Source organism: Thunnus thynnus, chromosome 20, assembly GCF_963924715.1.
Source record: "Thunnus thynnus chromosome 20, fThuThy2.1, whole genome shotgun sequence".
Lineage (NCBI taxonomy): Eukaryota > Metazoa > Chordata > Actinopteri > Scombriformes > Scombridae > Thunnus > Thunnus thynnus.
The window spans coordinates 24,228,160-24,252,174 of record NC_089536.1 but is presented as its reverse complement, the minus strand read 5'-3'; the positions used below and the strand labels follow the sequence as shown (position 1 = coordinate 24,252,174).

The following is a 24,015-nucleotide window of genomic DNA, read 5'->3' as shown; positions in this document are numbered from 1 at the left end:
TTTGATGGCTGTTAGGTTTGATCACTGACACAGTTGAAGACAGAGTTGAAGACAGGCTGTTGCCAGAGGGAACAAAAGGAAATATAAACAATGATATTTAGTGGTTGATTACCCCTAACCCTAACCCTAACCCTAACCCTAATCCTAACCCATTTACACTTATGAAAATGTATTAGACATAGTAGCAAAAGCCCTAATGATGTTTAAACCCACTATCAGATTATTTTGCTTATGAAAACAGAAAAAAGGATGATTTCACTGATATTTCTCCATCCAGACCACATAGGCCATGGATGTATTCCAGAAAGCAGGTTTAGTGAAAACTGTGAGTTTGTTATCCTGAGATAAGAGGTTTTCAGTTCCAGAAAGTTGTAACTTAAACTCTGGGTCAGTTACTGTGGTAACCCTGAGTTTCTGTGTGTCTCGTCGTACAGAGCCAGACATGCTGTTTCATTTCCTCATTCATTGGGTCCATATCAAAGCGTATATCAAAGCGCATTAATTAGCGGAGGTTTACTGTATGCCAGAATCAAAATCCTGGTTGGATATTAGTTTGTTACTCAAGGACTATCTAAAGTTAGCACTTTTATGTGCATCAGTCATTTCTTTGAACAGCAGGTATTTTTTCTCACATTCAGATATTACAAAGTGTGAATTCACCCTCAGCTCAGAATCAAACGGCTGCATGTCCTTTTTGCGAGTGGAAGGTTTTTTTTGTTTTTACTACACTGTGACTCTGTACACATAAGACAGCTGCTGCACTGAAATTTTTATTGCATATAATGTGTAATCTCAGTTTAAATTTTAAAAAATCAGTATGAAGCTTTAGATACAGGATCAATGAATAATTATCTATCACTCATAATGTGATTGGTCACACTGATGGAGCATCACTCCTATAATATTGGACATTATATGTTAATATTCAGCATCACTGAATGCTGTTGAGCCAAGATACAAATAGATATCTTAAATTTTAAAATCTACGGTATTTTAACCTCAACGCCTTTTCAAGTGCAAATCATCAAACTCACATTATCACTGGATCAGATTGTGAGTTTACAGTCATGTCTCTGTCTTTGATCTATATATTTTTTTAATATATTTTTCATCTTCAGTGACTGCCTGCTGTGTTTTGTCCCCATCAGATTAAAGCTGAACAAATATATTTAAAATGTAATGAAGATTACAGCCTGATGCAAGGTCAGATTCTGTTATATCATTATTAAGGAAATGTAAGTCTGGTAAATGATGAATTAATGGACAACACTGAATAAAACTTTAAAGACAAATGTGCACCATCCGCATACACATGCATTAGTATCTCTACGTCCACTGGATTAAAATGGAGGTTCTGCCTTTTATTTACTTGTTACCATCATGAATTGTAGTATTGGAGCTCCATTGATGATGACTTTTTTCATTCACCACACACGACCTTAACTCAGAGTGAAGATACACAGAGTTGATTGAACTGAGTTTCCTATTTCAGGGTTCATCAACTCAGAGTTCAGGGTTAGACTCAGAGTTAGTTGAACCTGCTTTCTGGAATGAACCCCAGGTCTAGAACAAAAACCACTATACTTAGACTTGTCAAGTCTGGATTAGATTAACAAGGAGACTCCAGAGAGTCTCAGATTTGTGAGACCTTTATTCTATTTGTGAAAACTGAAAAAGGGCGATTAAAAAAGAAAAAAAGATCCAAAAATGGGTTTAAACTGTGTTAAGGCTTTTGCTACGATGTCTAACACATTTTCATAAGTGTAAGTGGTAAAAAAAAAAACAGAGAATGACCTGCTAAATTATTATCATTATTTATGTTTCCCTTTGTTCTCTCAGGCAACTGCCTGTCTTTGACCGTGTCAGTGATCAAACCAAACAGCCAATCAAAGGTCATAGTCAGTATTCAAAGTGACTAATCAAAGGAGCGGACTGTCTATTCCATCCCTGCCTCCAAAGTCTCAAAAGTCAACTTGACAAGCAAATGAGTGTTGAGCAGTTACGAGTATGTAGTGAGGGTCAAGCTCGCACTCATCACAGCTCTATGCTTGTGGAGAAGAAATGCTCCTTTGCGAGGATGCTTTTCCGCTCGCAGATACTGTTCTGTGGATTCATATCACGTGCACACGCCATACTCTTCTAGCCCAGTTCTTTAGATAGTGATGCACAAACTATCATTTACATGTTGTCAAGCTCTGTATATGTTAGTCTGACTTGAAAAGACATGAGGTAACAATATGGTAGACTCTCAAGAGTGGTATGACCAATGGTTGTTGCCAAGTTAGTGCTAGTGTTAGTAAGCTAAGGCTTCATTGTGCTTACTGCTAGCTTTAAAGCTGCAGTAATCAATATTTTATATTAACAAAAATGTCTATATAGTATGTGATATGAAACTGGTTATGACACAAGTTTTTCTCCTCCTCCACAGTATGAATGTCAAAATTCTGCATAGTAAGCGCTGCATTACTTGCTAGCATATAATTAATTATAGCATATAATTATAAAGCGGAACAGACTTGACTCTACATAGGGAGCTGGTCCTCTTCCACGGAGCCTACCATTTTGCATCGCAATCTGCAACCTCACCGCTAGATGCCACTAAATATTACTCAGTGGTCCTTTAAATTTCAAACTTCAAGGGCCGTCAGCTGTCTGGTTCTCCACTAATGACCTTTTAACAGCACAAGTAGCCAAACTAGCAAGGTTAGAACTTCCTCTTCAAACACTTTGGAAACCAGGTCCCACCTCAGGGAGCCATCTGAACCCTCAAATTAGTTTTAGGAGCTAAAAATCCTGCCAGGCTGCTCACCTTTTGCTCTGTGGCTGTTTTTGATTGACAGCACGCTTCTATCGTGCACAGTGTACCTGCTCATACAAATTGATGGTCAGGTTCAGGGGAGGTGGCATGGCTGACCTGCTGGCTAAGCACTCTGTGGAATAACCAATAAGGAAGTGTTAATAAGGTCCTGGAGAGAGCAGGGCTGGGGCCATGGCACTCATTAGCAGAAAGAGAGATCAAGACAGATTTCTCTCACACACAATACGGAGAGATGACCGGATATCTCTATCCCTTGCTCTGTCTCTGGAGCTTCCTTTACTGAATATGCAGGAGATTCCAGGATTAGGATAAAGGTTAGGCTTGTGATGGTAAAAAAGTGCTACTGTATGTATTTAAAGCAGGAAGGAGCAGTATTTCTTACTAACGTGTTGCCTGCTCAGTTAGGGGTTAACAAGGTGTTGGTAGGTAAAGAATGTGACACTCCTGTTTTAGCATTCACTTTGAGCTGAAGCAGAGAGAGGAGGAGTGGAAAAGAAATCGGGTGGTAAAGAGTGACTAGCTGACACTCTAAGACATCTAATTGCAGTTTCTCTTCACCCTCATTTGCACAACTCACTAGAAATCCTTGGTGTCCTTTAGCAGCAGACTGAATTAATGATGATCTCTGGGTTTTGAGAAATTAGCACATGCTATAAACACCTTGTGGAGTTTTCTGAAATACCACCAGAACACAAATATGTCGAGGTCAGTGAATGACAAGTCACCCTACAATTCCTGACAAGACTCTTGGGTATCCTGAGGAACAATAGCACTTCCAGATACACTGCAGTCAATTACAGTGATGTGAGATGCGGGGGCAGACAGAGGAAATGACAGTTGGGAGACAGCTCTCTTATCATTGTCCTTCTGTTGTGGCCACTTTGAAACAAGTGGAGCTATTTGTCTGCCAGCGAGGTATGCTGGAGGGAAGAGAAAAAAGGCTTTTATCTTGCGGAGAGACGGGAGAAGGGAATATGCAAGAAATGTAGTGCAGATGGAATATCTGAATGGTAAAATGTGAGTGAGTTAAAGAAGAAAAGGAATTATAAGAGCGTGAGTTTAGCGGGTAAAATGGCAGAAGAAGAGATAGAGAGTCCTTACAGGCAGGTAGTTGGGGACAATGGCTGCTGTGATGTTTGCTCGGGCACGGTGGCGTACTCTTAATGTGCAGCATCAATCAAGATGCTGCCCACCGCACAGCATGGCAACTTTTATCGCCGCTCATTAAAGTAAGTGCAGATATTTTATGCATCAGTGGGAATGCAAGGACTTTTTCATGCTAATTTCCTTCCTTTAGATTTGTTATTCATCATCTTTGATCAACGGGGTCCTGTACACAAATAAAGTGGAGTGGAGGCTGCACGCCTGATGAATCTGGAATCCACCGTGTGCTGAAGCATCACATCTGCGGTTTGCTACCGCTGCTTAAGTTTATTTAGCAAGCTCAGGAGTTTTATATATGTTTAATGAAACTGTATAATACATTAAACCCTCCTTCAGTTGTTTAACAAGACTTTCCTTTAGAGTTAAATTAAAGAAGATTAACTTCTGTCTACGAGGGGTTATATATCATCCTTTAAAGTGCAGAACAAACAGAGTCTGGCAATCAAGTTTTTCTGTCTTCGTGTCCTCTGGCTCTTCCCTGGAGAGCAATTCTCTGATGAAAAGAACATTTAACAACTTTAAATCCACACCTTCTTGGCCCTCTTCACCCCCATCCCTTCTGCAGGTCCATCCAAGACTGATAAGATTACTTAAAATGCCATGGATTGCTCTGAAATAAAATGAACTTGTGACCTTTGCCCCAAATATCCATCCCTGTGGACCATTTTGCCTCCCTCGCGAACACGTTAGCAGATGAAAGGAGGTTGGCATGAGCAGTTGAATTGTGTTTTGGGTCTGGTCCCAGCCTTTGAATTTCAAGATTCTCCACACTGGGGCTTTTTTTTCTCTTCTTCTTCTGCTTCACAGTGTAAGCAATGGGAATTGAATCCAATGTTTAGTTTTAATTGATTTCTTTATGACTGAACGTGAGCAGTGAACACCCTTTCTCATTAGAGACATGGGCGCAGATCTGAGAGCTGTTAATCCACTGCTAAAAGGACAGTGTCGAGCCTTTGAATCAAACAGCTTCTTCTTTCAACCTTCTCCATTTAAAATGCCTCTCAGCCCTGACTACCTTATTAAATTACAAGGTGGCAGTTGTTTGTATTTTTATTTTCTCTGAATACAGCTAACCCGGTAATAATCCGTTGTGGTTCCCCACCAGCTGAGAATTCAACATAACAAGCATAAAGGCGGCTTAGCATGGAACAGGAGGGATAAAATGTGTTAAGTGCACAGCAGAGCGCTCTACAGCCTGGGTTACCAGATATTTAGTAAGGGAAACACCAAAAATAGCTGGCCAAAGCTGTTTATCATATTTAAAAGCAGGATGTTGTATATTGAACAGCCATGTCCTTCACAAAGTTGCTTTGAGTGATAAATCACCAGTTATAAATAGTCATACTAAGGGCGTTTTGAGGATACCTCTCCAAGTGTTTTAGATAGGCCTGGTAAAAGACTGATCTTGGCTGTGCCGTGTTGACCTCAAGCAGCTTCATATCCACCTCCCTGTAAGGCAAACTCGCGCTCTCATCTGTAATCTATTATTCATAACGAAGAGGCAGAGACGAAGACTGGGAAAGACAGATAACTTGGTCGCTTTTTCCTCCATCCACCCCCACCCCTGTATTACTATTATCCAGGGGCCATTGTGTGGGAAAACAAACAGAATGATTGCCTTTTGTTGTATAGGGTGGATGGGGGAATTTGGTATTCTGTGCAGAATTTGAATGTAGACTTACCATTCAGAGCACACAAGCTATGACTGCCAGTTGCATTGTGCAAATAATGATGCATGGGAGGGGTCAAATTAAAATTTATCAGCTCTGGGTTGGGATCCATCTCCAAATCTATTTCCAGCAGATGAAAAATTGAAAAGGCAAAAGGGAGCACATGTTCCAGTTAGGTGTTAATTTGCTCAGTCGTTCTCTCTTGTTTTTTGATCGATTCTGGCCAAATGTTAAGAGTTTGTAGTGAGTCTGTTGGGGCAGAGGTAGTGTTTTAAATCTCGATTCCATCTATTCAGTCAAGACATGCACATTTTAAATGCTTTATTTGAATCTACCAAGAGTTACCCCTAACCTAAAAGTCTTTTTGTCCCCTAATGGAAGCTGAGTACCCATAATGTGACTGTTTGGACAAATCTTTGGCCCCATAATGTGAGTACTTCTACATACTGCATGTACATGCAAACACACCAAAACCCTCCTGCAAATGCAAACAGCCAAACAACCATGTTCAGCAGCCCTGATCTCACTGTACAGGCTGATAAATGACTGCTGTTGTTGTGATAATCAGTAATCATTATCAATTTACAGTGGGCAATTGTTTACTGAGCACCTAAACAATTCACTAATTTCGTATTCACAGATGATAAACCATTATGTGATACCGTTTGCTTGTTGCTCTCAGTGAATTAGCCCAGTGATAATCCAATTCGCTGAACTGGGCCGACCAAGCCTTTAAATGTACCTTTTTATTACCTCTGCAGTATATTTAACAACACACAGTCTCTGTGCTTCTCCATAAAGCAGGTGGTGTTTTCCTGGGCATCCATTTCACACTGTTGTTCATGCAACACACAAGCTGGAGGGACGAGGGATCAACGCCTTGTCGAGCTTGCCATTAGGCTTCAATTTGAAGAATCACACGAGACGTGAGAGACTTGGCATGCTGAGAGGAGCTCTGTTGGGCTGATAATGCTACTCCATGAGTGAAGTGTTGGTTACGGAGAGAAAGCGCAGCCATGTCTTAGCTGTCAGTGACTCCATTCCCCCGTCGCACATTATGCCACAGCGTTCCTGGCCCTCTCTAACCAGAGCGGCAAATTGCCTCCACATTGTCGCCGGTACAGGCTCTGTGAACTTTTCACGTGGTGGGGCGCTTGAATTATCACTGATAGAGGCTACAGGTATTCAATCTACAAGCCCAGACTGTTGGGCAATAGACATGGGGCTGAGGTATTATAATTGAAAGGCCCCTTCAATTGCAATAAATAATGAAGTTTCCCAAGGGGCCATTAGGGGTTGGGGAAGGGAGTGTGTCGGATGGAGGGAGGTGTTCTCACATATATCGAGCCAGCCTGTTAACCCCCCACAGAGTGAGGCATTGAGGGAATATGATACGGGTGTGAAAACACAGGAGGGGGAGTCACTCACACTGCTTCATTATGAATTAACCGGAACAGGTCTATGTATGACGTTACTGTGCTATTACAGTTAGCTGACATGCTTTTTACAGCTTTGGCATTATCATTTTAGTCATAAGTAGATAGTAAAGGGCCATACCAGCAGTTTTGTATTTTATAGCCCATGAATCCATAAATACCATACCACACAATAAATCACATATACGATATATATATATATATTCTTGAACTGCATTATCTCGCAGGAATAGTGTAACATTGAAAAAAAATTGTTACACACATGAAGCCCAGCGTCATGGATTACACAACTCAAAATCTGCTTATTGATTTTTAGACTGTACAGAAATGAATGGTAACCAATGGCTGCCTGGAATGGTAGAGAAAGTATATCTAAAAATCTAAAACTGTAGAGCATGCATTTGAATGCACTACAATACATATAGAAAACATGATTTGCAGTTTAAGGGCTGAAATGTGCAAATATACTACTGATCTTTTAAAATGACCTATTTGAGTTGTGGAAGAAAAAATTACAGCCAATAGTTTTAGCCTAATATTGGAAAAGACATTTGATTATAAATATCTTTTATTTTCTGTTAGAGTTTTACTCTGATTAGGGCGGGAAAGCCTCTGCAATAGCGTTTAATTCATCTTGTGACACTAAAAACCACTGACACCTACACTAAAGAAATTTTATTAGGGGTTTAGCAAGCACATAAATCAGTGTCCCACCACAGCTACTCTATGGTAGGGCTGTCTGTGGGATGCAAGAGGCATTTAAATGGAAATTTCATTTTTCAATTTCATTACAGGTTTTATATATTCTTTATGTAGTAGTTGTGAGTGTGAAACCTCAGTCTTATCAGATTAAATAAAATCTAAACATCATGATAGGCTATTACAAGTTGAAGATCATGACTGGCTGTCCAACTTTATATAAAAGGTAAATATCTAACTGTATGTAGCACATAGGTAGTTCAGTACTTTGTAGCAGAGAAGGAACATCATCAAGATGCAAACAAACTTTTTTTTCCCCCAAACTTTTCCTGCACATTCCTGCCATGCGAGTCACATGACGCTACCTATAGTATATGCACATAGTAATTGGCACACCCTTGAAGCACTTTCAAATCAGGCAAATTTAGCCACATGCTGCCGCTTCTGACAGATATGAGCTTTTCAATCCTCTTCCCAACTGAGTGGAGCAGTTTCTCTGTCTTAATTACCTCACATTTGGCACAGTGCACTGCAGAGCTAGCGGGAGCCGCAGGGAGATAGGGACTCAGCTGAGACACTCAGACAGCGGTTGGTGACAGAAGCCAGGGGAGGACGCGGTGGAGAAAAGGCTCCCAGCTAGCATGCCTAGGATGACAGGAGCGGTGGCGGAGGGGGCCAGAGATCCCTGAGGAGGAGCAGAAGAAAGAGGAAGAGCTAGCTCAAGGGAGAATTCCCCTCAGGCACATATGGCAGAATTGAAACATCCATATGCCGGCGAAAACAGAAAATATTCAGTGTGTCGATGTTCTCAGTCTCTCGCTCTGTCTTCCTTCAGAGATACTGTTTACTAGCTGGTCTGTTTTATTTTGCACATAACTCCAAATCCCTCAGGAGTGCCGGCAGTAGTAGAGGCAAGACAAAGATGTTTCTGAAGCTCGAGACTGGGATACAATGTCATGGTCAGTGTGTGGGTGCAGCTATTAGATATAAGCTGCTGTAGGACAACAAAGGAGTATTTTTTATGTTAAATTTGAACTGAAAATCAAAAGTGTTACTAATAACATTAACGTTGGCTCTGTTTTATTGAAGTGTCCTAGTAAATCATGACAGTGTGATAGTGAGGCCGCATTCAGACCAAATACAGCAATGCAGCACTACCACGCAGGGTACTGCAGAGGTGTGGGCGTGTCACTACGTGGCACATTTGTGTGACATATCTGATCGTAGCACAAGAACAAATACTAACCAGGAATTCTGACTTAGTAAACAGTGGAATGCTACAATGCTACATGGTAAACAAGGTTCTTCTTCCAGAGGGCGTCTTCGGTCTGATTGCCCGTTCACGTGATCGGCCAATGCAGTGTGACGTCGGGTTGCATTCTGGCAAAAGTTGATTCAACTTTTTGTCAGATGATTGCTGCGTTTTTTTGCTGAGCCCTATGTGGTCCTCATTCCTGCAGTGTAAACGCACCGCCCCTGTTCAGATGAATGGGAGGGCTGCTGCTTTTCATGTATTGCCAGATTTGGTCTGAACGTGGCCTGATACAGCATGTGCAATACCAGGAACCTGAATCTGAAGCAGCTTAATTAAATTCAGCCATCATTCATTTGCTTATTTACAGCTGTTTTGTCCTAGTTTGACATGTAAAAATGTTGTCTGTGAAAAAGGTTTACTGATGGCTTTGAAAATCAGTTTAATCCTCTTTTTTTTTTTGAAAAAGGGAAAAAATATGCACAATAGCTGTAGTAGCATTATAGTTTATATATATTTTTTACACCAAAAGAGAGGAGAATTCAAGGTAAAGTTTGACATTAAAATCAAATTGTTTTTGCTCCAAAATGGCTACAGGCTCACATTCAAAACCAACAACAGACCAATCAAATACCAGAATTAAACAAAATCCTTTTAGCTGGTGTTAAGACACCAAAGCTCCCACTCACTCACTTAAGAGCACTTACGTCCTGTTTTGGAGTCTAAATCTGTATTTACAATTAAATAATCTAATAGAAATCCTTCATTCCATTTATTAACTCTAGTAGGGTAGAAATAAAAGACTTATTTGTACATGTTATACCCAAGCAATTCAGTACCCAGTGTTTTCTGTGAGTTAGTTGATAGTGGAAAAACACAAAAGAACTCTGCAGAGAGAGTTGATTCCTGCAGCCGTGGGCAATGAACCGCAAAGGCTGACAGCGAAGCACTCGAGGTGTTAGTGTAAAAACTGTTCCTGTATCCATGCTACAGTACAACACTCTGCTACCCAAGCCTATGTTTGCTCGCCCAGTCTGTTAATTATGATAGTCAGCTGATTGTGGGTAAACCATGCATGGAAACAACGGCAACATGAAGCTGATGTGAGATGTGATGCTGCAAAACATGTTGTCAACATAAACAACCGGACTCATGCTGGATGTAAAGAAGCATTCCTGATCATGTCAGCTCAATATCATCACAAAGCCTGTTTCTGTTCTCCTGATATGTACATGGTCCACCGAGGCTTTATGTTGTAGCCTACAAGCAGTACAGTTTCTCTTCATTTAAAACCACACAAAGTGGATCTGCCTCCAGTTCAATTGTCCTCCCTTCGCTAAACCGCTTCTATTCCCTGGATGTGGCATTGATCGGTCTACTCAGAGCACTGTCTGTGCCAACCTGACCAACGTTATTAATATTGCATCAGGTTCAGTCTAAACAGCCCAGAACTCTTTTGCAGTCCATCTAGCAGGAGGTAATAAAATTCATGCCTGTCTTCATTCCCTGGGTGAGGAAAGTCACATGGTGGCTGATCTCACCCTATAGCTTTATTTTGTACTCCAGAGGACATAATGATTCAGATGCTCTCCTTTTGTGTCAAGAGGTGAGGCTAGGAAATGATACTGATGGGCCATGAAAAAAAGTGACTTTTACATTATTAATCGCCTCAAATATTAATTAGTAATCTCCAGTAATTACTATTTGGTCTTCTCATCACCGGAATCAGCTGTTCAGAGAAAATTAAATGTTTACAAGAGAGTGAGTCAATATTTGCTTGCTGGAAGTTAAATTAAATTAACTCAATTAAGAATTACTTCTTAGTGCTCAAACCCACCTCAGCAGCACGGGGAGTTGATACTGTTGTTAGACCAGATTTTTCGGACCAAACTTCATCTTCACTTTTCAATGTTCCCTTCTTCTCTCCATTGACCATGGTGGTTTATCTGCAAATCTAGGGAAGCATGAAGATATTAAATGAAACCAGGAGGAATCAGCCATGCAGCTGCCACAATGTCCCCTGGGAAATATAGTAAAAAGTGGAAAGTGTTTCTAAAGGATGATATCTTCAGTGCTGGCAGCTCATTGACTTCAAGCCTTTTAGCTAGCTCATTAGCCTTTTAGCTATAGCTCATTCCGGAAACCCTGGTGGCTTTATGGTTGTGCTGTGCTGATGTTATACTAGCTTTCTTTTAATTAATGGCCTGAGAAGATGATCTCAAAATCCACAGTGTGTATTGTTGTGACTCGTTGATATTTATATAATTTGACAGTGATTAATGCACAATTAAGGTCATGTAAAAGACTTCATGGCTGAATTGGTTGTTTTGGTTTACGGCCTTTAAAATGACCCGGCATGTATCTGAGGGCGTTGTGGATGAGCTGGCTAACAATCTCGTTCAATGCAATAACCCCGGGCTGCCATCTTGGGTCCCTATTTTTAGAACACTAATTGAGGAAATGTTTTTCTATCCACTTAAGGAAGTGAATGCTCTTGATTTGATAGGCCACACTTTTGCACGGTAGAAGATCTAAAAGAGATATTCATTTATTTAAAAAAAAAAACACGTCTTATGTAAGTGTTCTTTGAAGTAACTCCCCCCTAATCATTTAATAGGGCATCACTAATGTACTCTAATTTCTTCTAATTGAATTTGACTATGCAGTTTGACTGGAGCAGATGCATTTGTGCAAAGAAAAACTACACTACTATGTCCATACACAATGCAACAATTATTATACATGAAGACATTAGAGCTCTCTTTATAAAGGGATTATAAACTGTAGAATAGAATAGAATAGTGCAGGTGTGGTTTGATCTGATTTGACTGAGAGTGGCCAAACAACCCACCATGTAGCTAAATCTTGATTGGTGCATGGAAGTGTGTGACATTAGCTTTTTCCAAATGATCCCCATCCTCTTCAGATCAGTGAGAACAAAGACAGAAAGAAAAAGAGAACCAGAAATCTCTCAAGTGAAATAACCTTAACCAATTTAATTTATTTATGTGTTCATGTACGTTCCCTCCACTCACAGTAGTGTAAGTAGTAAGTTCCCAGGCTCATTAATAAGAAAAACTATTGAGTTGCCAGCTTATAAAAAAAACACTGACTTTATTTGTTACTGCTGAATTGATGGTTTATTAGAGAGTTAGACACCATTAGCCTTTATTAATGACTCATTAATATGTATAACTGGAGATTTGATGGCTTAATAGAGAGTGAGAAACTTGTGAGCAATTAATAATGACATTATGAATGACTTGAATGACTCACCAGCCTGACACACAACCTTGCAAACAAAAAGCTGTTCTTATTAGTGTCTTATAATGTATAAAGCATTAGTAAATGATTTATTAATCAATAATAAAGTCATTACTGAAAGTCATGACTTAGAAGAAAGCAGTAGCACCTCATTTTTAAATGACACAAATACATAGTCCATATGTACGGATGAAGGATGTTACTTTTTATTCAAATTTGAACGACTGTTGGAACATGGAAAAAAATGTAATAGTTAATCTGTGGTGATCTGTCTGAATTCAATGTTCACAATGTACTTTTGCTCCAGTGGAGGCGTTGTGTAAAATGCACAGTCACTCTGATTTATATCAATAAATTAGGCAAATCATTGTTCTCTTAGCTAAAACAAATGGAGAAAACTTGCAAGCTGTGATTAACAAATATGACACCAAACCATCAGAGAAGGAACGTGTGAAAACATTTTGTATTTGAAAAAAACATGAAAAAAAGTAAAGCTGTTTGCTCCCTTTAAGATACACAACATTCGTAAGACAGCAGACACCTCGTAGATGAGCTGAACAACTAATTCTATAACATATTTTCGGGTACACGGACTTCATTCCAATTAATTTGAAAAATATACGTGTTAGTTGCCATTTGTTCAAACTTGTTTTTTTGACAGAGCACCAGCCCTAACAGCATAAATATCTTAAACAGGTATCTCTCAAACAGGCTGGTGTCAGTGGCTGTTACCTCAGTTAAAGGGTCAAGCTAACAGCGTGTCACTGTTTGTTTTTGATCTCATTGCATGCAGAGGTCAGTCAAGGTCAGCGCAGACATATTCCTCCCAAAATACCTTTGACAGGTAACACAATGACATCCTGGAGACAGAATTTGAGTGATATTTCTAAAAGTCCTTCAGCCTCTTTCATAAATAGCACTGCTGCTGTCTGTCCTTCATGACTTCCTCTCCCTGGCAGGCTGATTGATATGAATGCACATAATCCATTCTTTTGGTCCATTGATTGAGCCCGACAATCAAAGATCAGTGTTGTGGCAGAGGTAACCGGACCCTCCTATGAGACGGCTCCTTCACACAGGCGCAAGCAGAGGTGTCAGCCGCCGGCCTACTAATCACCCTATGCTGTGAGTAATGGCTATGAAAGCAATCACAGGGGAAATGCATCATCTCTACAGACCCTCGATCTATCAACCTGACTCGCTCTCATTTGACTGAAACGCATGCCAACGTGAAATATGACGCTTTGTCAAAGGCAGGGGGAGCACGTTGGCTCTGGAGCTGCAGAATGTAATAATTAAACACACCCATAAAGACCCATTGTATTTCATCTGTTGACATGTACGTGTTGCGCATTTCTGAATGGTGTAAGCTGTTTCCCTGGGTAAACATTTCATGCTTGGCTCCGGTGCATAATTACAATGCTTCACCAGTTTATACCGAGTTACAATATACTAACAGTCATTTTCCACTTCAGTCATCTTTCAATTTGTTTCCCCACATGATATCAACAGAGTAATGGTGGAAGAAGAAAGAAAATGCTTCACTTGCACACCATCAGTAAAACTATTTGTCAGAGAGTTTGATGTGTTTGGCCCAAACAAAGGCTACAAGCCGGCATCCTTGGCCAGACGGTCCTTTTGAGGGTTTACATTATGATGAGAACGAGTGATTCCCTGGTATTCTTTACAAATCTGAGATATTCAAAGTTGTTTGTGTTACAGTTCAGGCTGTACAGATGTAATTTCACACAGTGGGGAATGTTTCCTGTCAACCGCAGGAGTCCTCGCTGCCGTCACCTTGCAATCTGCAGGCTGGCCTCTTCCTGCCCTCTTCTCCAAAGTGCCTCTCCATTATGCAGCATGTTGTTAGTCTCAACAGGTGCCCAAAATATTTGCACAAGAAGCCCTAGATTTGCTCGATCAGGAGTAAAAACCGAAGCTAGATGGCAACATCAAGGCTGCGGAGTGGAAAAGTACAGAGGACACAGACAGACTTTCTTTCAACTAATGCTAATGTGGCAGTTTAGCAATGCAAAATGACCTACAATGTCAAACAGGGTCTTTCGCCGTGCAACAAATTCAGGAGATGATTTATGTTTTTTCTACATCTAACGAATGCAGTATTTGTTATTTTGAAACAAATTGCCGCTGCATCTCTAGAAATGAATTCTATAGATTTTCCTCACGGCTCATCCCGGTTTCCTCTCAGCAAGGGTTATTACTTAATTAGATCAGAGGAAGGCTCTGTCAGATGTCTCAGACTGACCGCCTTACCTCAGCTGCTCACACAGAATACTGATCGCTTGACAGACACTTTAACCAATTACCTGACAAAATCTGAAGTAATACATTTCCACAAAGTCGGTTTTGTTGTTGTTGTTGTTGTGGAGTGGATCACTGCTCTCCAGGGTTAGACTGAATTTGAGTCTTCAAGTTTTACAGCTCATCAGAGAACACAGCAAATTTGACTTCATGATAACCCATTATAATTAAAACTAAATATTATACAAAGGAAGGATTCCAACCGTATTCCATGACATTTTTATGCACATGATATTCTGAATGTGTGCAGATTATTTCTGGGACTTAATGAACAAAGTGTGCTCTATCCGAACTTAATGTCTTGCCTGAAACTTTATCACAAGAACGTGTGCTGAATTACCATCCAAAAACTTGTACGTGATTGCTGAAAGTCATTACCGGATTTATGTAGAATGTGTAATTCAAAGTGTTTGCAGAGGCTGCTGTGTGAGTACTGTAAGTCTCTATAAAAAGATGTCTCCCTCCTGTAGACTTCCTCATGTCAGGCTTAAGCTCTGTCAGGTTGTATGGTGATCATTAGTGATCAGCCTCTCTGAAGTCCAGACACAAATTCTTGATTAGTGAGAGATCATCCACTCCAGGACATTAACATTGTTTTAAGTTGTTCCTGTGTAGTTTTAGCTTTATTCTTGGCTTCAATGTCTTGCTTGAACACAAATATTATCCCAAGTGGCAGGTTTACTGCAGACTCCTGCCTCACTACAGCTGAATTCAGGATTTTACTCTCCACCATCACAAGCCTTCCAGGTCTGGAGAGAAGCATCTCCACAGCATGACGCTGCCACCACTATGCTTCACGGAGGAGATGCTGCCTTTATAATGATGTATTTGTGAAACATGGTGTTTAGTTTGATGGCCAAAAAGCTCTGTCTTGGTGTAGTCAGACCATAGCAGCGTCTTCCAGAGACTTCAGAGTCTCCCATGTGCCTTCTGGCAAACTGAGATTCTTTTCAAGAGATACTTTGTCTTTGCCTCTCTTCTATAATGTTGTGACTGGTGAAATACCCGGTCAGCTGTTATTGTCTGTGCAGTTTCTCCAGTCTGAGCCTCTGAAGCTTCATTGTCACAGGTCTGTTGGTGTCCTCCCTCACTAGTCTCCTTCTAACGTGCTTACTCAGTTTTTAAAGGACGGCCTGCTCGCGGCAGATTTACAGCCGTGATATACGCTTTCCATTTATTAATGACTGACTGAACTGAACTCCAAGAGATGTTCAGTTAAGAACAGTCGGAGCGTCCCTTTGTATTCGTGGTGTACATTTTGCTACAAATCTGACTCACCGAGTCTGACCTTGAAGATCCTGACGGTCAGTAGAAACCCCTTGAAAACACACACTTCTGATCGTCATTTAACTCATTAAGTGACTTCTAAAACCAGCCTCAGCAGTGAGGATTCAGGTGTGTCCTATTAAATGGGGTGAATAACTATGTAACATGTTTTGTATTTTAGATTTGTAATTAATTGTCTGTTGATAAGTGCCAAAAAAGCCACAGTTAATCTACTTTGATTCAACTGAAAACTTCCAAAGGGGGTGAATAGTTACAGGCACTGTATGGGGTGTGTGTATGTTTGTTTAAAAAAAAAGCAAAAAGAGAAAAGTATGACTTCCCTGTGAGATCAAATCATGATGAAATATTAAAATGCCTACATATGGTGCCAAAAAAATCATTCCATGTTACCCTGCCCCACCTAGCTCCCTCCGGTCTGATCTGGCGGGCCACAAAATTAATCACAATTGCTGTGATCAGTGCAGCCGATGTGACCGGTGGCTCTTTTCTGAAATGTTAATAAAGCCATATTGAATGGTGCACTATTCTCGGCAGGGAGTCCGTAGCCTGTGGCTGCTCACTAAATCTCAATGACTTCATTAACTCATTACCATGAGTCATGGCGCGCAGTGCCAACAGCAATTAAAACACAACAGAAGAGAGCACTGTCCTTGGGCCACTGTGCTGCTCACAAGACTGATACGCTTTACTAGATTTAGCAGGATGATTGACATATCAATAGGCGCAGAGGTGGATTAAACGGCCTCAATCAATATTCAGATTTGTCTCACTCACACCTCGCGCCTGCAGCAAATTGTGCACACCTCGTCAAGTGCTGTTGGCCTTTGTGCTCTCGGCTGTGTGGCGATGCTGCTGTTGAAGCAGGATATCCTGTCTGTCACCTCCAGGAATACGACGTGCCTCTGAAGGTTTTATTTGAATTTTTAATGGTGAAAAAATTTTTTGAACTTATGGTAATTGAAAAATTACCAAAAGCTAAACAAAATGGGAACCTGTGAGGAAAACCCAGAGGGCAAGAAAGGTCACCAGTATTTTCTCCCAGTACAGAGAAGACTGGTTAATATTCATCCGAATCTTTTTGTCTTTTTATTCCTTATTCAAACAGGAGGCCAGAGGAGACGGAAAAATTGTAACTTTCAATGAATACGTCAGAGCTTTAATTCAACTCTCTGCCCTGTCTTTTGTAGAAACACATTTCTATTCATGAAGCCAATCCTCCGTAGTCATGACACTGCATACTTTATGTTTCTTTTGTGAAACTCCAGCAAAATGGCATTTAAATTGCAACTGTGGGCTTCAGTCCCCTATGCAGACTTAAAGAAGCCTTTATCTTAGCAAATGACTGACAGTTGATTATGAAAAACCCAGCATTTCTTCTTTTTTTTTTTTTTTTTTCCTGCGTGCAGGCAGTCCACCCACACCTTCTGCTTTTGTGCGCACTATTGTTATGGCTCCATTGTTAATGAGTTTAGAATTAACTGGCTGTAATGACTGGAGACTGGAGCCCCTGCTGAGCCTGATTGTGCTGTTGAATGGGGAGCTGGAGGAGTAATGTATGGATGGATGTGCATACTGTGTGCAGGTATCTTTGTCTGTTGCTCGCTCACTGGGAAAATACAAGCCAGAACTGGGAGGGTTGTTTTCGGGATGGTCACACATCGATGCTCATTGCTGCTGTACAGCCTGACATCAGGTGTCATCCTGTGGCCATTCATCTACTGTAGGGGATTGGTTTTATTCTGATTTTTTTTTTTTTTATATATCAGGCAGCTCCTAAAACTGTGGCCTCAGTCAGCTTGGAGAATTAGTCTCAGCCCAAACTAATTCATTCCACTCTGAACATGCCAGTAGCTTATTCAGTGACATTTACTTGGAATTAAAACATTGTAGATGTGGATAAACAGTTGGTTAATATTTACTTTCAAATTTAGAAATTATACTACGGTTACAAATCCCAGTAACATTCCATTACTGCGACAGTTTTAGGGCTTGTTTGATGTTTTTTTAGGAGTTGGATGGGAAGGTTGGACAGTTTTGTTCCATGTGTCCAGTGGAGAGATCGGTCAAGGACGTGTTACCGGGTGTTCAGTACTGAAACGGAGAGGGGGGGGGGGAGTTTAAAATATGCAAGAGGCTGTGTCGGCAGGGCTGTGTTGTTTCAGGTGCTGGCAATGAAATATGATGCAGGAAGGCTAGTTTCTGTGTTACACTGGTTCCCCCCACAGCTTTGTCAGATGAACTCAAGTAGCACTTCATCGACATCACTCTTCATGTTCCAAATGTATTCATTTGAACTGATTTTGAACTGGATGTTATTTAAAAACTGGTAGTTATATAAAAGTGGATATTGGAAGTGGATTTTTTGCAACCAAGACAGTCTTTTTCCTCTTTCTTTACACCAATTTGTGATGCTATTTTTGTGTCAGTTTACCTCAAAAACACACATATGAGGATATACTGTATATAGAGGGGTTTTTTTTCACCAATAACCACTAATTTATTACTTCACTTTCCAAAGTCTTTCCAATAACCTCTGGCAACTGCAGAAATACCCCCTGGGGTATAAGTACCCCTGGTCGGGAATCACTGCAGTAATAGATCCTGAAGGCTTATCTGATGCTGCACAGCAGTTTTTAATACTACAGGACAGCATTTTACAACTCTGGACAATGATCACAATGACAACAATTGTATTCTCTAACAATAATGTTACAATGAAGGTTACTACAGTATTCCCATTTTAAGGTAATTTATCTGTTATGCCTAGTCTAGGGGTGTCCAAGACACAACATCAATAAGCCCCATCTTCCCCAGATCCCAAGCAGACACAAAGACAAATAAATTAAATAATGCAAACAGAGCTCGATTTAACTTCAGGGTAGACACAGGCCTACATAACATACAAAACAAATCTAACTAGGAAGTAACCAATATAACCTCACGAAAACAAAGACACCAAATGACAACAACTTACCTCCCTCACTAACATGAACATGAGAAAATCAGGTTAACCAAACTAGCAGTCCCTCCCTATTAGCTCTAAAAGAAGAGAACAAAAACCATGATTTAATAAAATCAGGGTGAGATGCGTGGTTGGTTGGGAGAGGAGGGAGACGGGAGATGCCCCTGCACTGCTGCAACGCTATCTTGGCTCAATAGCAGACTTCCTCTTGAAGCAGCCAATCACCTGCCGGAGCTGGAAGCTAATCAACCAATCACCCCTGTGTCTGTGCACACACCTATTTACATAAGTACACACAGACACACACACAGCCACACCTGGCACAGGCACATCCAGGCTGAGGAAGCAAAACACATTTTGACAAAAATTATGATCACAGTCGTAACACCTCCTTTCCCAGGAATTAAACATCCCCCTTTAATGTTCAATTTGAGTGAAATTTAGGAAGATCTGAAGGAAGATCTGGACAAAGCATCAGCACTTACATTTTCTGTGCCTTTCTTATGAAAAATCTGCAGGTTAAAATCCTGCAGAAGGAAGGATCAGCGCATAAGTCTCCGGTTAGAGTTGCACATCTGAGTGAGAAACACTAAAGGGATGTGGTAAGTAAAAACTTGGACAGGTTGTTAACTGGACCCGATATACACTTCAAAATTCTGTGGGGCGAGCAGCAGGGCGAGAGCTTCATTTTCCATGGTACCATAGTTTAGCTGATGTTTGTTAAATTAAAAAGTAGAAATTAGTAGCAGATAGGATGATCAATGGCCCACTCATTTTCCTGCAGAAGAACAGCACCTGCACCACACACACTGCCATCTATCTCTAATTTGAAAGGGAGTGTGAAGTTGGGCGCAGCGAGCACGAGTGCACTACACAACAAAGCCTTAGCTCATTCAAAAGCAGCCCGGCAAGTGGGGAACCAAACAAAGCTTTTTGAAGAGCTAACAAGTCCTGTGAGAGGAGCCACCACATCAGAGAAATTCCTACAAAATCCCAGATAATAGCCACACATCCCAAGAAAACAACATAATGCTTTGTTTGACTGTGGGACCGGGAAATCGATAACTGCTTGCACTTTTGCTGCTACCGGATACACCTGCCCTTATCCCAAGTTCACACTTTGCGAGGTTTAAGGTAAGGGATGCTTCATGAAGACAGCTGAAAATGAGTGATGAGTTTTTAGATGGTAGAGGTAGAGGAGTAGGCAATCACATTGTCTAAATGTTTCACAATTTGTCACTCCGGCCAGGACGTTATCATGAGGCGTTGGAACGTGGCGAGTACACTTGAACATCTGTAGCTAACTGGCCAACATAGTGGACATCACAATGTGGCAAAACTTGAGATGGCAGACGCAGCAGATTTTTTTTTTTTTGCTGGAGCCCTCTCATTGGCATCCACATTCTCTTTTTACAATGGTCTCATTGAAATGAATGAGGGAGCTGCGGTTTTGATGCAGTGCTGAACATGGCCTTAGCTGAGCAAAAAGAGAAGGAATAAGTCATTTAAACTGGTTTGTGGTCAGAGTTGGAGGGTGTGTGAATCTTGCATGTGAGGATGGGACCTCTGGAGTGCTGTGTGTAGCTGCTTGTTAAACTACAATGTCTGGTTTTCTACACATTAGATATTGAAGAAGATATAGAAGATGCAGCAGCTGTGAAGGCTTTAAAGTTATTGGACGGGACCTTGTTTGAGTAACAGAAAGTACTGTAACAAGTGATGTAGCAAATTACTTCTGAGCAATAAGTGATGAGATTACATTTTTAACTTGCCCAACAAGTCCATGTCAAATTATATTTTATTCAATGTTTGTCTCCTGCTGAGGAGACATAACTGGGAAATGACAAAGGGTTGAAGCAAAGGTCACTATTCCCAGTTTACAACTTCCATAACAGGTCATGAAAGGGTACATCAGCGCTTAGCAAAAACATGAGTATTAAGTATACTGTAGTAGTCTAGTTGGATTTTGGAGGCTTTTTCTGTGAGCCTCCTTCTTCTCACCCCCTCTGTCCTGCAGCATAATTCTCTATAATGAGCTTGTGGACAGGAGATGAGATATGATTCTTGGAATTAAAACAGCATTTTCTACTTTGATCATCCAGCAGTGTGTGAAGCACTGAAATAAGACTCTCCCCTTTCTTTATCGAATCTTTGCTCTCACTCTCCCTCTCTTAATCTTTCCCTTGCTCGCTCACCCTGCTCTATCTGAGCTTGGGGGATTGCTGTATGAGATGGAGAGTTAATGAAGAAAGCTTTTCTTTTTTTTTTTCCTGCAAGAAGACTGGTAAACTCCTGCAACTTTGTACTCTGCTTTTGTTAATCGCGTCACGATCGGCTTTCATGCTTTACAATCCCAACCCCTGAGCTAGTTAAGCATAAATATTTAACATCGTTATTTTCAAGCCCCTGAGTACATGTCTTAAACAATTGCGTAAGCTGCTATACTAATGATTCACTACTATCTTTTGCTCCTAAAATTGTCCGAACAGCTTCAGACTCTGTCAAACGATCTCAACGACATCATCCCCTCTTATTCCTTTTCATTACACCGTCTTATTTCACATCACTTACAGGAAAAACGGCAGTCAAGCGCCTCCTCAGTCTCACTCACACTCTCACACTCATAAGTGGCCTTGTCTTCATAAACTGCAAGTGAGACGCAACATTGTCAAAAAGCCATTAAAGATGCTATCATCTAATATGGAGGCTGACGTGGGCTGGTGCTGGCAGCGTGGTTATGTAAGCAGCTTTCTCAGGGACTGATAGCAATCCAACACACCCAGCAGGGGAGCAGTGGTGTGTGTCTGTGTGTGTGTTTGTGTGTGAGTGTCGGGTGAGGGGCGAGGGGGTATGTGAAACAAATCACACATTCAGTACGCTACATAATATTGCACCCAGTGTTTTGCCACAGGTACAGAGAGATTCATTCCTTTGTGCCAATTGATTTGTTAATATGCTAATGCTCCGTGATTAGCAAAGCGCAAAACCGAGAGCGTCTTCACTCAGTGAGGTGTTGATTGAAAGAAATCAACAACCAGGAGGGCAGATGAAGAAAAAATGCACATTTTGGAAATCAAAACTTTGAACTGTTTCTTGTAATTATAGGCTAAAGCAGATACTTTAAGGATAGGCTTTTTTTTAAGTCTGTTATTACTATTTACAATACTCACATGTCATATGAGTACTGAAAGAGTTGCTGGTCTCTGTACTCATCCCTCTTCTCCATACTGGCCATGAAGCGATATCTCCATACATAGCAACTATACTGCGAGAGATGGGGGATAAAATATACAGTACTTGTTCAGTGAGAAAGTGCATTCTAAGGTAGCCGAAGCTAACACGACTAACTAACTTCAGCAGTTTGAGTCAGCTCAACAGTGTGGTTATTTCCCAAAGTTACAATTTCTTTTAGTATGCCACTCACTTGTTGTGGTAGCCTGGACAGTACCTTACTGAGGCACGGCAGAGGAACACTTCCTCATAGTCACCATGTTGCTCGGACAAACATGAAGAGAGACATGAAGGCCAAAACTACAAAAATAAGACCCAAATTGTAATAATTCAGAATAATCCTTTAAATCATAATTACAACAGTGCAGGTTTCCTCCTTCTCAGACTGTTGAGAGTAGTAAAGCAGTAAATATGCAAACAGCAGCTTTATATGCTACACCGAAAGCTCTGAATTTGCACATTACTAGGATACATGCGGCGATAAATGAATGATCATTTTGTTTGAATGTGGTTCCAGCTCCCAGGCTCTTGAGCTGAATTTGTCGAGACCATTAGCAAACATGGTTTATGAGATATTACATACATTGTGTGTTAATATGAATGAATGCAAGAGTACGTAAAGTCTTACAGTCACAAATAACATTTAGCTTTATTGCTACATGTATCACAGTATGGCAGCAGTCCCTGGAGTCAGCTCTCTCATCTTGTAGCTTAACTGGCACATTACAATCAATGAACTCACCGCTGTGTTAGATGTTTTAACAAAAATACAATTACTTTCATGTATTTACTGCTCAATAAAGGTCAGGGACCAAATAGCTTTCAAATGCACGAGTTTCCTACAAGAGTTGCCCTTGGTTCTACTGGCTGAATTTGTTTTTTGTAAGACTCATACCTTGGTTCTGTCTATATTGTGAACGCATGACACGTTTGCGGCTGACATTTGAGCGGGCTGACTACACATCATTGATTTCAGGAGATAGCCCTGCTGATATGTCAAGGCCAACCAGGGTAAGGTGGCTAGAAATGCAGCGGAGTCCTTGCAGAACGAGTTACCTTGGGCTGAAAATCTGAGCAAACATTGTTAAGTGCTGATGGTGGGCATGCTGGCAAGTAGATTTGCCCTGGGAGGGAGGTCTCCTCAGTGCACTGACTCCTCTGCTGCTTTTCACTCACAGTTGTCTTTCCCCTTAGTGATGCTGCACCAGAAAGTCAGGAATTTCTGCCTGTTACAGCATCACTCCTGCTGAGTACATGCAGGTTTAGCAGTTGACGGTGAAAGCACAGTGCTATTCCAATTAAGGAGCACAACCAATGCTGTTTACTGTTGAGCTGCCAGCTAAACTTGTGTCATTTGTAACCCTGCTTTAAAAGTCTCCTTTTCATAAATTTCATCCCTCCACTGACAGTCAGTTTTGAACCTTTTGATTTATCTCCACTGTCTGCATTGCAAGAAAATTGTGCATCAAAAAAGCTTTACATGGGAACGCTGTGAAATGAGGATTGTTTGCCTGTGCAGCATTGAAAGGAAATGCTAAATCTTCCTGAAGCACTCTTCAACCTTACAAGTTTCTGTTAACTAAAACACTGCACATCATAAATACACACTGCATAATGTTGAGTCAGGAGAACTGTAACTAATGCTTGAGCATCAAGGTTTCTTGTCACATTTTGATTCGAAATAACTGAGCTGGAACACTCAGGTCGGTAAACGGATGTGTTGAAGACTACAAATGGATTCGTTTGGTCCTTTACAACTCATACAGCAGGGTCACAAACAGATGAATTACCTGCATTACCTCAACCAATGCAAAGGAAATACATTCTGCTACTACAAAAGCTACCTGCGTAGTTGAGTTCACTGGGTCCACCACATCCCATCCTGAAGAAATGCGTCTGCATCGTCCTCA

General features: G+C 40.9%; 1 protein-coding gene and 1 long non-coding RNA gene across 2 annotated transcripts in view; one reads left to right on the top strand and one right to left on the bottom strand.

Moving 5' to 3' along the window:
- shisa6 (shisa family member 6) overlaps positions 1–24,015 on the top strand; it is a 75,187-nt gene that overhangs the window by 17,818 nt on the left and 33,354 nt on the right. The window lies entirely within an intron of this gene.
- Positions 7,386–22,328, bottom strand: LOC137172401 (uncharacterized). The gene is made up of 3 exons (XR_010924967.1): positions 22,045–22,328; positions 10,877–10,993; positions 7,386–8,472 (listed from the first exon to the last, which is right to left on the bottom strand). It is a non-coding gene; the product is annotated as an uncharacterized lncRNA (long non-coding RNA).